Source organism: Rhinolophus sinicus, linkage group LG03, assembly GCF_036562045.2.
Source record: "Rhinolophus sinicus isolate RSC01 linkage group LG03, ASM3656204v1, whole genome shotgun sequence".
Classification (NCBI taxonomy): domain Eukaryota; kingdom Metazoa; phylum Chordata; class Mammalia; order Chiroptera; family Rhinolophidae; genus Rhinolophus; species Rhinolophus sinicus.
The window spans coordinates 32,163,937-32,176,943 of NC_133753.1; the positions used below are offsets into that span (position 1 = coordinate 32,163,937).

Below are 13,007 nucleotides of genomic sequence, written 5' to 3' on the forward strand. Positions count from 1 at the left end.
CTTTAGTCCTAACCACACTTCTCTGTTTAAAATAAACTGTGGTCCTAATTCTTACTTAAATAGAAGACCCATAAGTCAGACAGAAAAAGTCAAGAACCATATGACTTCACTGATATGTGGGATATAAAACTGAAAGCAACAAAGGAACAAAACAAACAAATACAGAAATAAAAACTCATAGACACAACAATAGTTCAGTAGTTAGGAGAGGGTAAGGGGGGAGGAGGGTGGTAGATGAGGGTAAACAGGATCAAATCTATGGTGATGGAAGGAGAACTGACTCTGGGTGGTGAATACACAATGTGATATATAGATGATGTATTAGAGAATTGTATACTTGAAACCTATGTAACTTTACTCACAATTGTCACCCTAATAAACTTTAATTAAAAAAAATAGAAGACCCAGAGGCTAATTTATCAAATCCTTTGGCCTTTTTCTCTTTAACTCCATTTAAAGTAGTTGTGTTATTATTTGTGTTCATTCTTTTTAACTTCCAAGTGGCAGGAAGAGAACATACAGCTTAAGCTAATCAATTCACAACTTTTGAGCAGCTCTGTGAAGAGGTTTTTAGGAGGTAGTTGGTGTTTTTTATTAATACTAGTTTCAATACTAGTTCTGCCTCTTCCCCAACTTTCATCTCTCTAAAAGGGGTAATAGTAAAATCTACCTTAAAACTGAAGGAGTTAAAACATCACCACTATCTTGAAAAAAAGTTTGGCATCGTGACTGTCATAAACCAGCTGGCAGCTGTCATAGGATAGCCTCACTACAACCCCATGCTCTCTGGCTTCAAGAACAATCTTGTTGACATTTTCAAAAGCTCCAGAGCTGATAGCTTGCCAGAAAGTACTCCTTACATAGTAGAGGTATGCATGTCTAGGTGTGGGCCTTAGGTACTAGGAAACCTTCAAGGGTCTGTGGGATTCAAGGGTTAGGCAAAGGCATATTATGGTGCTTAGGAATGGAGCCAGAGGCTTCAAATGGAGGCTGTTAAATGAAGGTCTCAAGGACTAGCCGGCCAAATGAAGCAGGGAGTTAGAGAGGCAGGCTAGAATGGAGTTTTAAGGTAGAACTTCCTTTTAGATGTATTTTACCAGAGAGTGGAAAATGGGATTGAGTTGTACATTCTGTATGCTTATACTAACCCACTCCCACAAATATAACACAGTGTCAAACTTGGTTCTGGATGAATGACTTCCAGACCTGAAACCCCACCCTCAAACAAATGATCTGAAAGTCTTCATCTATGTGAAGGTATTTTGTAGATACTTTTCGTGATCAAAGTGCATAATCAGTAAACTTTAAACAAAGGAGATTACCCTACAAAGTCTGGATGGGCCTGATCTAATCAATTGAAAGGCCTTACAGTAGAACTGAGGTTTCCCAGAAGAAATTCTTTGGGGCCGGCCCGGTGGCTCAGGCGGTTAGAGCTCCATGCTCCTAACTCCGAAGGCTGCCGGTTCGATTCCTCGACTCCCACAAGGGATGGTGGGCAGCGCCCCCTGCAACTATGATTGAACACGGCACCTTGAGCTGAGCTGCCGCTGAGCTGCCGCTGAGCTGCCGCTGAGCTCCCAGATGGCTCAGTTGGTTGGAGCGGCAACTGGAACTGGAGCTGAGCTGTGCCCTCCACAACTAAGACTGAAAGAACAACAACTTGAAACTGAACAGCACCCTCCACAACTGAGATTGAAAGGACAACAACTTGACTTGGAAAAAAAAGGCCTGGAAGTACACAGTGTTCCCCAATAAAGTCCTGTTCCCCCCCCCCCCCCCCGCCAAAAAAAAAAAAAAATTCTTTTCTGCCTGTGGACTGAAACTTCAGCTCATGCTTGAGAGTTCCAGCTTGCCGTTTCTGACAGCCTGCTATGCAGATTTCAGGCTTGCCCCCTAGCCAGCCCCCACAATTAGGTAAGTGAAGTCCTTGCAAAAAATTCTTTACTATATATCTCCCGCTGGTTCTGCTTCTCTGTTTGAGCCCTAATACAGTGATTGAGCATGAGTATTTCCAAGTAGTATTATGTTAATTCAGACTTTATATTTTAATAATAGCAAATACAAATATTTTTGTGTGTTTAGGAGTGTGTGTGTACATACACGAGTATGTGTTCTGTTTGACTAGGCCCGAACTTGAGATGCCATGTCTTTCCTTGTAGTGTCCAATTCTAGCAAGAATCCTGCTAAGTCAGTTTAACCAGAATCCCTCTCCCTTGATTGGGTTCCTCATCCTACATTATTCCCCAGGTGATGTCTCATTATCTAGACTACTTTCAGAATCCTGTTGAGTCAATCTAGCAATAATCCCCCTTACCGCTGATGTTTCCTCTTGGTAATTTTCCATTCACTGACCCCCACAAACTACTCTTGGCTATAAATTCTCACTTTTCCTGGTGTATTCAAAGTTGAGCCCAGTTTCTCACCCCTACTAAAAACCCCACCACAGTAGTCCTCCCTTGAATAAAGTCTGATTTACCATCTTTAACAAGTGTCAGGAATAATTTTTCTTTAACACCTCCAGACTTTTTTGATTACACACTTCTCAATAAATTTTTAACCATTCATTCCAGTTCATATATACACACACACACATGTGTATATATGTATATATATGCATATTTCAAAAAGTTTATACTGCTATATCATGTATAGAATTTTTTAAAACACAAATGGAAAGAAAAACATTGAGATTAAAAAGTAAATGCAAAAAGGGGTTATAATTCTCTTCCTGCATCTCAAGGGTCATCTTATACTTATCTTACTTTGAGGTCATTCCTTAAACTATTTCCCAAAAAATGCTGTACAAAGATGATTCCAGTGTTCATATCTTAAAAGGCAGTAATGATGCCTGTTTTAATTTCTATTTTTAAATTCTCAACAAATAAAATAACTAAGTTTTTTCACTTTAAAATGGAACACTCTGGGAGCTTCCAAAAGAGTGAGCACTAAAGACAGTTAACACAGATCAGCCAAATGTGCTCATGATAGTCACTCAGTTGATCAATCACTCTGCCCAACACTGCTAACCACAGCAGCAGTCTTCATACCTGCAGTTTTTAATGGTTTTTATCCTTAGTCACATGAATTTAATTGCTATCCCAAATGGGCCATTAATTTAAAATAGGAGGCATAAGGAAAATACCATTAAAATGATAGTTAAAAAAAAGATTACCATTAAAATGCTAGTTAAAGAAAGCATTAAAACTGATAATTGTTCATTTTTTGCCTCAGGGTGATTTTTGTATCCGTATATTTCACTTAGTACATCATATAAATTATTAAAAGGAGAAATATAGTGGTGATTACACCCAGTTTGGCTCTTCATTTATTGAAAATAAAAAAAGTTGTATCTTCCATGTTTCATTTACAAATAACAATCTGAAACCTCTCATTTAGAAACAAGACACAAAAAATTATAATTTGATTTTTTAAAACAAAAATGCAGTAACTCCAAAAAAATCAGTCATAAAAGCAGTGGCTTTTTGCTTGGCTTTATTCCTGTAAAGTGTACTTAAATTTTAATCTAGAAATGTAGAACTACTATGTATCACAAACCCTGTTTTTTCTTACACAAAACAGTTTGTATTGTTAAATAGGAAAAACCTATCGAAAGAGAAACGTCCACTCAGGTACAGTTTTTGGTATTTATAGATTGACTTTTAGTTTTGCTAAACACAAAGTGATGAAATATTACTAAATGGACTCAAAGAAGTAAAAGGCCTTCATGATTCAATAAAGGCAGGGAAACCCTGCCTTAAATCAACATGATGTTTGGTTTAATAAAGGCTTAAAATGGATTTCATAATACAATCTTTAATAATGTACCATGTGTGTACTTGCTGAAACTGTTCACGCTTGCAATTTTCACTACAGCACTATTTTCTTGTCAAGACAGGAGCTAGTTCTGCTTCATGTCTTATCAACACTTGATTTATGTAAGCAGCTGCTACCTGCACCATTATAGTATGTACAATTGCTAAATTTAGGGAACTTTTCAAATATTCTCAAACGGACACTAATATGAAAATCAAACACTATTTTCTCATAACAGAAAAAAATTTACAAACCAAAAATGTTACTATCCACCCGAGTACTATAATTTCGAACACCTAGCAGAGTACCGTAGTAAAATGTTTGAAACACTAATATTTATCTTTTACAAGCATACATGAAGTCTTTCCAGTTTTCCTGTGTCCTTTGGTTTTAACAGTGCTGATAAGTGCAAGGATAAAAAGCACAACGGCACACATCAGAACCAGGGTAAACGTCAGCGGGTGTTAATAAGGCAGAATTCAGTAGCAACAGCCACGCATAAAGCTGTAGGACTTGGGCGAACGCCCGAGTTCCGTGGGGCGGAGATGGAGCTACCTTCAAACTGATAACTTATTCAGCCAGTGACACAGTCACACCAAAGAGGGAGTAAAGGACTGGTTCCTTTCAGTCCCAACACTGAAGTCATACTTAGAAGTTCTGAACGTATGTGGATGTTTCAAGGCCCACTTCTAACTACTACGTATTTCTTACTCGGAGTAGAAGCTTCCTCGTCACCAAAACAACTCTCTACCCGAGATTGGCTCGATGGAAATTCTAGCGTCTAAATGCAGAAAGCAACTCGCGTTGCCCAGTGTCAACGGAAGGACCCAATCGCAGGAGGAAGAGGCGGAACTCACTTTATTCTTGTCCTTTATTGGCCACGCAGCCAGGAGGCTCAACCCTACATCACAACCAATGAGTCGTTGAAACTTCCGTTAACGTAACGTAAGGGGCGGTGGTGTACGACGCTAGACGTACGCTGGGTCTACACAAACGCAGACATCCTGTTTTCGTCCAATCCGAAGAGAGCCCAGCTCCCGGCAATTCCTCGCCCCTCTCTGCCCCTCCTCTTTCGCTTCCTCTGGGCTATGGCCCGCCTCTCTGCTGCTGACCAATCGTCTTCATTTTCGTTTTCGCGTTTACCCAATCAGAGAGGTAGAGGGTGGAGTTCCGGTCGTCAGCTCTGCGCGGTCCCTGAGCTAGTGTTTTCTCCTGCTCCTGTTGTGGGCTAATAGCTGAGGTACATTTTGAAAGGCCGGGCTGGCGAGTCTCCGGGATGGGAAGCTCTCTTGAGGTGAGGCAGCAGTACCGGTTGAGTCTAGAAAGCCGGAATCGCTGAGCCTCTAACTCGAGGAGTTGAGGGAAATGGGGAGGTGTCGGGAGGAGGGACCACGTGTTGGGGATTCTAGTGCTTTGGTCTGAGTCTCTGTCAAACTCCTGCAGTCCTTGCCCCGAGGGCCTTCCGCCGGTTAGGTTGGTGGCACCACCGCTGCCCCCAGCACTTCCTGTGGGTCTTCCTGCGTGAAAAGCGTAGAGCCCTTCGCCATGGGTTCAAGGAAGAGTAGCCAGGACCTGGTTTCCCCCTGTTCCTCCCTCTGTCCCTTCGCATTCTTTCCTACCCACCTCCCGAGTTTGTTAATTTCGAGGTCAGAAAGCAAATTTTCCTTTGGGAAAAGACGTCATGTGATATATAGTACGAACTAGGAGACCACGTATTACGTTAAGCATTTCACATGTGCTCTCATTTAATCCCCATAACAATCTAAAAAGGTAGGTACTATTACTGTTCTCATTTTCACTCGAAGACTCACGTTAAATTGCTAAGTCCACGTGTTATCTTAAGCTTGTCTTTGACAACTTAAATTGAGTGTGGCATTCGGTTTCCATGGACGTAAAATATAAATGTGCTATTACTTGTAAAATGTTGCTACTGTTTTCTAACTTGAAGCTATTTTAGAAATGAATACAACATACCTACAACTAAAAGTGATTGCTATTATCGAGGTAAAATGAACTAGTAGAAAGACATCGGAGTAGGAGCCATTTACTAACTGACTGGGGAAGTCACCCTCAGCCTCAGCTTCTTCAAGTGCAGAATTGGAATTAGTACCAGCCTTGTCTGTTTCTTAGATTTGTGAGGATCCAATGAGATAATGGATCTAAAATACAAATTACTGATGTTAACTATGACTTTCTACTTTTCAAATTCTTTCCTGTGGAGGCTAGACTATCATTTGAACCTAGTGCAAAGAATATATAACGGTGGTAACATGTATCCTCGTACCACTTAACCTTATGTGTCCCACTACCTGGGGTTCAGGACAGTATTCCTTTGAGTGCATAAGTCTTTCTTGTCTGGTTTATATTCTTACCTTAGGCTGCTGTAAATAGCGTAAAGCAAAAGTAGATCTGCCCACATAACTGCTTTTGTGAATTCTTTTCTCTTAGCTTGTATTGTTATCCTTGCAGTTTTTGAGTTTATCTTTGTTTTAACCTAAAATCATGACTCTTTTCCCTGCAACTTCTACAGTTACAAATAGGACTGAAGATAATGCTTATTTTTCCTTTTTCCTATGATGCTTTTCCATGATTTCTACATATTTAAGATATTTTCATTTACTTGATAGCAAAGACCATAATTGAAAACAAAAGAATTTCTATATTTCTGAACTGGAGTGCTATTCATATTTAGTTCAGTGTTTTAGGACCAGTTTTGTGCAGATCACTGCTAAGCTGTTGAGAGGGTATACAGTTGACCCTTGAAAAACACAGGTTTGAACTGTGCTGGTCTACTGTCTACTTATACATGACTTTTTTTTCAATACATACTGTTTATGATCTGCTTCTTATAGTAGCCAGTTTACTATAGTCATAGGTATGTGTCCCCCAGTTTAAGAAGCATGATCTCAGATGATTGGGATTCATTATAAGGAAGCCATTTAAGTGACCAAATAAAGATTCTGGGTCCCATTGCTCCTAAGGCTTAGACTGTGCACTAGGCTTCATGAGAACTGGACTGATAGTTCTCATCATTGATACTCTCCAATCCCTTTAGCAAGAAAACAGTAGCTCTGATGACTTCAGTTTTTTGTCATATTTTCAGAAGAAGATAACCTTCTGTTGCCCTCTCCTGTCTGGCTGGAATTCATAATTCTCAGGAAACAGCATCTGATGAGTTGAGCTTGTTACTATCCTCTTATTGGAATAAGATAATGTATGAAAAAACAGCTCTCAGGAGGCATTCAGTATATAATAACTATTTAGTAAAGGTCTCTGTGCTTTTTGCACGGAGTTGTAAAAGGAAGGCAAGGAGAAGCACATGTGGGACATTTCTGTGGATCAGCCCTACATTAATTTTTCTCACATTTCTTTGGCTAGAACTGTCACATAGTCACACCTCACTAGGCTACTTATGTGCCTAGCTAATGATCTCATGAGTTAGCAATCTGCTATAATGGGCAATACCTCTAGCCAGCTTCTTAAGACTTACTCTCAGCCCTTAGTTTCCACCTTTTAGTTTCTTCACCGTCTGAACTCTCCATTGGCCTCTCTAGACAACCCTGTTGGACAAAATCCTTTTAAACTGTCATCAGGTCCACAGGAAAATGCCTCACATCCCTTGCTCTGACAGAGTGTGGGTGTACACAGGCCAAAAACAATGCAATGCAGCCATTTTTCCTTGTTTTGTTTGAACAGGTAGCCAGCCACAGTCTTAGGCTTTCCTAGTCATGGATCCTGTATCAACACTACAGGGGACCTGTTTAAGGCTATGTGTTTGAGCTACTCATGCATGATAAAGTGGGAACAAGGAAAACAATTCCACAATATTTTTTCACAACTTCTTCAAAAGAAATTCTTTTTCCAGCCTCTTCACTTTGGTGCTTTTATTCCCTCAAAATGGGTGTCAAAACTAATGATTGCAAAACTAGTTTTAGGCCATCTTTGCTAGCCCAATATGGGTGGTTTACCACCTGGTTTTAGGATGTGACAGTACAGTGTGCAGTTTATAGGCTACAAAGTTTTTATTTTTCTACACTTGCAGTTTATTGGACTTTTTTTTTTTTTTGATGATTAATATATAACTGATAAAAAAATTTCACCCAGTAGTCTAAGTTATGTCACTTATTTGTTAAATGTTCCCATTTGGTTCACCAGCCCTCTCTATTCCTTGGTTTGGTGGTAATCTAGGTGAAATAAATGTAGAGGAATGAACAGTTTAAAAAAACTCTTTGAAGCTGATAATTATGGGGAAGCTAGTATTTCTCAGTGACTAAAATGTTTCTTAGGTTTCCTCATCATCATGTAGAATCATTTGATCTTATAAATTGCCTTATTTGATTTAGAATAAACTTCAGTGATTGAGATGAATCTTGTTAGAACTGATTTTTTTTTTTTAAGTCTTGAAGAATAGTGCTGTTGTAGGGTCATCTTATTTCACAGGTTAACACTTAAAATTGGATTCTCTTTGCTTTAATAAATGCAGGTTTTCTTGGTTTCCAGTGATTTAGCTGATTCATTTCAGCTAGATAAATTGTATATCATGCAATAATGAGATTTTTAGCAAAACTCTTAACTTTTTTTTTTTAATTTTATTGGGGAATATTGGGGAACAGTGTGTTTCTTCAGCTCCAAGTTGTTGTCCTTCAATCTAGTTGTGGAGGGTGCAGCTCAACTCCAAGTCCAGTTACCATTTTCAATCTTTAGTTGCAGGGGGCACCACCCCATGTGGGAATTGAACCAGCAACTTTGTTTGAGAGCTAGTGCTCTACCAACTGAGCCATCTGGCTGCCCTTTTAACTTTTTAAAAGATCATAATATTTCATTATGTGTTCTATTATAGTTTCCAAATTTCCTGGGCTAAGCATTAATCGTTATGACACAACTTGAAAAGTATAAAGCATAAAACTGTTGGCAACATGATGTGATAGAATGAGCACTTGGAATCACAGGATGGATCTATCTAGATCATGCAAAATATTTAATTTTTGTAAGCTTTAGTTTACTTATTTGTAAAGAAAGAGTAATAGTAATTGTCCTACTTAATTCTCATAGTTGTGAGAATCCGATGAAATGACAAATACTGTAGTTTTTTGCAAAATGTGATTCTTTTAATAAAATATAAGGTTATATTAAGTATCTATTGTATCTTAAAAGAGTTCAAAATTTTTTTAAGTTTACCACAATTGTTTGCCTCTTCATCAGTTGACAGAACCAAAAATACAAAAATCTTGTCTATCAAGTCTTTTAAGTTAATATTGGTGTTAAGTTAGTGTCAAAATTTCATTTTGCTTTACAATTTCATAGGAAAATTAAAAAGAATCTCTTCTTCCAAAGACTAATAAGCTTGGTGTGCCATTGTAATGAAAACAATTTTCCAGATAATTTAGATTAGGCTCTTTATCATGTCAGTTAAGATACTTCCTTTACACGTTCCTTAGTGTTAGTATGTATACTGAGATAAGTGACTGCTGTCTCCATTCTCTTTGTGGACATTCATCCTGATCATTATTATTTTTTATTGGCTTTTAAAAGAATTGCACCATTCCTTGAATTGCCACAGAGCTAATGATTAAGAGCACAAATTCTTAAAGCAAACTGCCTGAATTGAGTACAGGCTTCAGTTACTAGCTCTGTGACCTTGAGCTGTTTACATGTAACCATTCTGTGCTTCAATTTCCTATCTGTGAAATGGGATAATTATAAGTACCATAGCATGTTATGAGAATAAATGAGTATTTGTGAAGTGTTAAAACAGTGCCTGACAAACACTATTAAATAAGTTCCTTCCTCATTGATTTTATTCAATATCATCATAAAGTATTAATGTGAAATAATAGCTATTAGGTTGGTGCAAAAGTAATTGCAGTTTTTGCAGTAATTTTTAACCTTTTAAACCACAATTACTTTTGCACCAACCTAATAGAAAAAGCTCTAGGTGATGCTTATATTTTAAATTTATTGTATCTTATAGCTGATATTATTTTAAATCTCTCTTTAAGACTGGAAGTACTTGGCCCAGGCAACCAAAATTTGCACTGAACTTCACATCACTGATATTGCCATCATCTTAAAAAAAATTTTCTTAGGTTAAGGCGTTCCACATATATATGCTTTAAATATTTTAACTGTGCTGCTTTTTTGTTTGATTGATGATGATTCATTTCCATTAATGCAAATAAGAATTATAATAACACCACTTTACATTTGAATGGCCTTTTGAAAATGCTTTGTAAAATAATGTCCTTTATATCATTTGAGAGTCAATGTAAGAAAACATTTAAGAATATGCGGTCTTGAATTATATTTGAGTTCCATTCCCTCCTATGTATTTGTGAGTCGAGTGACCTTTAGCAAATCATCTGCTTTTTTTTTTAAATCATCTACTTTTTCTAAGCCTCTCTTTTCTAAGTATAAAATGGGAGAAGTAGATGTACCTACTTTATAGGGCTGTCCAGAAGGTTAAATGAGATAAAATGCATGTAAAGCATTTAGAACATTTCCTGGCATATAGCAAGACTTCAGTATATCTTAGTTACTATTATATCATTGGTGCACACAAAAGAACCAATAATTAGAACAAGTGGAAATGTGAGGAAACCAAGATTCAAATCGGATCTGTGATTTACTGAAGGTCACATGCAAAAAAAAAAAGTAAGCCTCCTCACTTCTAGTGCAGAACTTTTTCTTTAAAAACAGTGCCTCCTTTTCTACCGTAACACCTCTTCAGCTTTTTTATGTTGAGGCGGTCCATCCCAGATAGGTTCCTTCACTTCCCATTGTGTTTCCAGTTCTTGGTTGTGGGTTAGAGTACATATTTTTTTTTTTGGTTCTGATTCTGTCAAAGCCCTTCCCTTTCTTCATGAATCCTTCCTTTAGCCCTGTATTACTCAGACCTAAAGTTGTTAGCATGCACTATCATAGGCATCTCTTTTCAAGAAAGAATAGATATTAAAGCGAAACTTTTATACTGGTTAGTTTTTTTTAAGTTGTGATTTGTATTAGTTATCATTAATTTGTATTTAATGTGGCATTGACTTATTTTCATGAAGCTGTTTTATTTTCTCCAAACTTACCATTTTTCCTGAGATTGTAAAATCAAATCGAGGTTTTTCTTAGGAACTGAGAAAGGAGTTTGTGAATCATACAAATCCCCCGAGCCATTCTAAAAATAGGAGGAATACAATTTATGAATCATTGGGTTATTTTTGAAAATCTTGAATGATTAGAATGTAGATATATCTTTTTTGGCATAAAAAATATGTTTATATTATATAAGCAAAGCACATAGTATTTACTTCATTACTTGCAATAAATTATTTGCAGGAAATTTGAGATAATTTGATTCTATAAAATATTTCCTGAAAGAAGAGCATTTTGAACGTACTGTTTAATTCTGGAATTTGGGTATTTAGGACTAGCTATTAAATTAATTCAAACAAGCAGGTGTTTAGTGAATGCTTTCTGCATATAGGGTACTGTGTAAGATGGTAAGATGGTGTTCCCAAATTCTAAACCTTTCCTTAGCTTCCTCAGTTATGTCTTCATGGTGCTCTCTGTGACTTAGGAGGTTAGAGTGAATTAACTTTGTCAAAGCTGTGGTTATGGATGTTTCATTAATGTTGTTACTAATTGATTTATTTGTTATGTAGTAGCTTTGCTTTCTCCAGAAAAGGGATAGCTGCTTCTAAGGCTTGGGGTGTGCATGTGTGTATTTCTAAGGCTTGGTGTGTGTGTCTTTTCCTGTCTTTGGCATTGTTTTAATATATATGTAGTTCCTTATCTTTGCCTTTTTGTCTTCCTCTGTTGAGTTTGTTTTGGGTGTGTTTGTATTTTTACACTGCTCTCGCTGGAAGTACGGTCTTGTGAGGTAGGTTGGTAGTGGGTTGATATTAGAATTAGAGAACATGGTTCTTATCCTTAAGAAGTTTATACAGCAGGGAGAAACAAATATAGATATGTAAAACATAACTAGAGATAACTAACACTTCAGTATACATATTTAGTGTATGATTGTTGCTGTATGAATAACACAATATTTTGGCATTCAGAGGAAGTAGAAACTTGCTTTAGGCTGGGTTAAGAAAGATTTTGTAGTGCTAGTAGCATTAGAGCTAGACCTTGAAGCATGGGTAGGATCTAGATACCTCAAGAAAACGATGTAGGATTCTTGGAGAGAATAACAACCCTTTATGCAGTTCTATTGTAGGAAAAATAATTTTACCCATTAAAATATTGATAAGTCTGGGGTTGCTATAAAATACCGTGTAATTCACATATTCAAACATCTGCAGCCCATGCAGAAACAACAACAAAATGTATATGATACTTTATAAAACTTAAGCATTTCATTTTATGTACTTAAGAACTGTTTGTGAAATCATATATTTGCTTTTATTTTCCACATAGTGTCATGCCAAATGTCAGTGTTTTTTATAACATGAAATTAGTTTCTAAGAGTAAAACTCTTCTATATGATATCTCTCACGTGGAAAGTAAGATTTTGTACTGTTCTTGTCACCTTTGTCCAAGACTCAGGTGTTAGATCAAGTGTTTCCTGTCCTGCTCTGTGTCAGGCACATAGGAGGTTATTACAGTTGCAGATGAGAGGTAATGAAAAACCAAAGGAGAGTAATGGCAGCGCAAACAGTGAGGAGATAGATGTGAAGGGTGATTTTCAAGGTAAGATTTATTGGTTTAGTTGACTCTTGTCCTTTGCCTCCCTTTAAACAAAGACGATTCTGAAATTTTGAGCCTAGATGACAGAAGATTGTGTGGTTAACAGAGATGAAGAATGCAGATATTTGAGTTATATGTTGGGTATATTTGATTTGAAGTTTTGGGAGCATCTTCAGAGGTAGGGGTCTGGGCAGACGTTAGAAACATTGGAGTGGAATATTGGAGATAGATCAGGGTTGAGGATAAAATCTAGGAGTTCCCATAGAGATAACAATTTATGTTGCCAGGGGAAGAGAGGAAATGAACAACTCAGAAAAATTCAATTCAATTTCAATTATCATGGTTAATAGCGGAAATTTAAATAATTACTAAGTTAAGCATCTTTCTGTTTGTAGTTAAGTCCCGAATGATTTTTTTGCCATTCTCTAATTTTTGGACCTGTTGCTAGATGGCAGTAGTAATCAATGCCAAGGGCAAGTCAGGCAATTATTTAGAGTTTGATCTAAGCTACGCATTTT

At 37.2% G+C, this 13,007-nt stretch overlaps 1 protein-coding gene across 8 annotated transcripts in view; it reads left to right on the forward strand.

Annotated features, from left to right (window-relative positions):
• WDR89 (WD repeat domain 89) overlaps positions 1-13,007 on the forward strand; it is a 110,770-nt gene that overhangs the window by 61,869 nt on the left and 35,894 nt on the right. Inside the window, exon 1 of one of the 8 annotated variants that reach the window (XM_074327392.1) lies at positions 4,694-4,758. The exons of 1 other annotated variant lie outside the window; for it this stretch is intronic. The gene's annotated coding sequence lies outside the window, so the exon portion shown is untranslated. 6 more of the 8 variants (XR_012494655.1, XM_074327390.1, XM_074327393.1 and 3 more) reach the window with 6 other exon arrangements.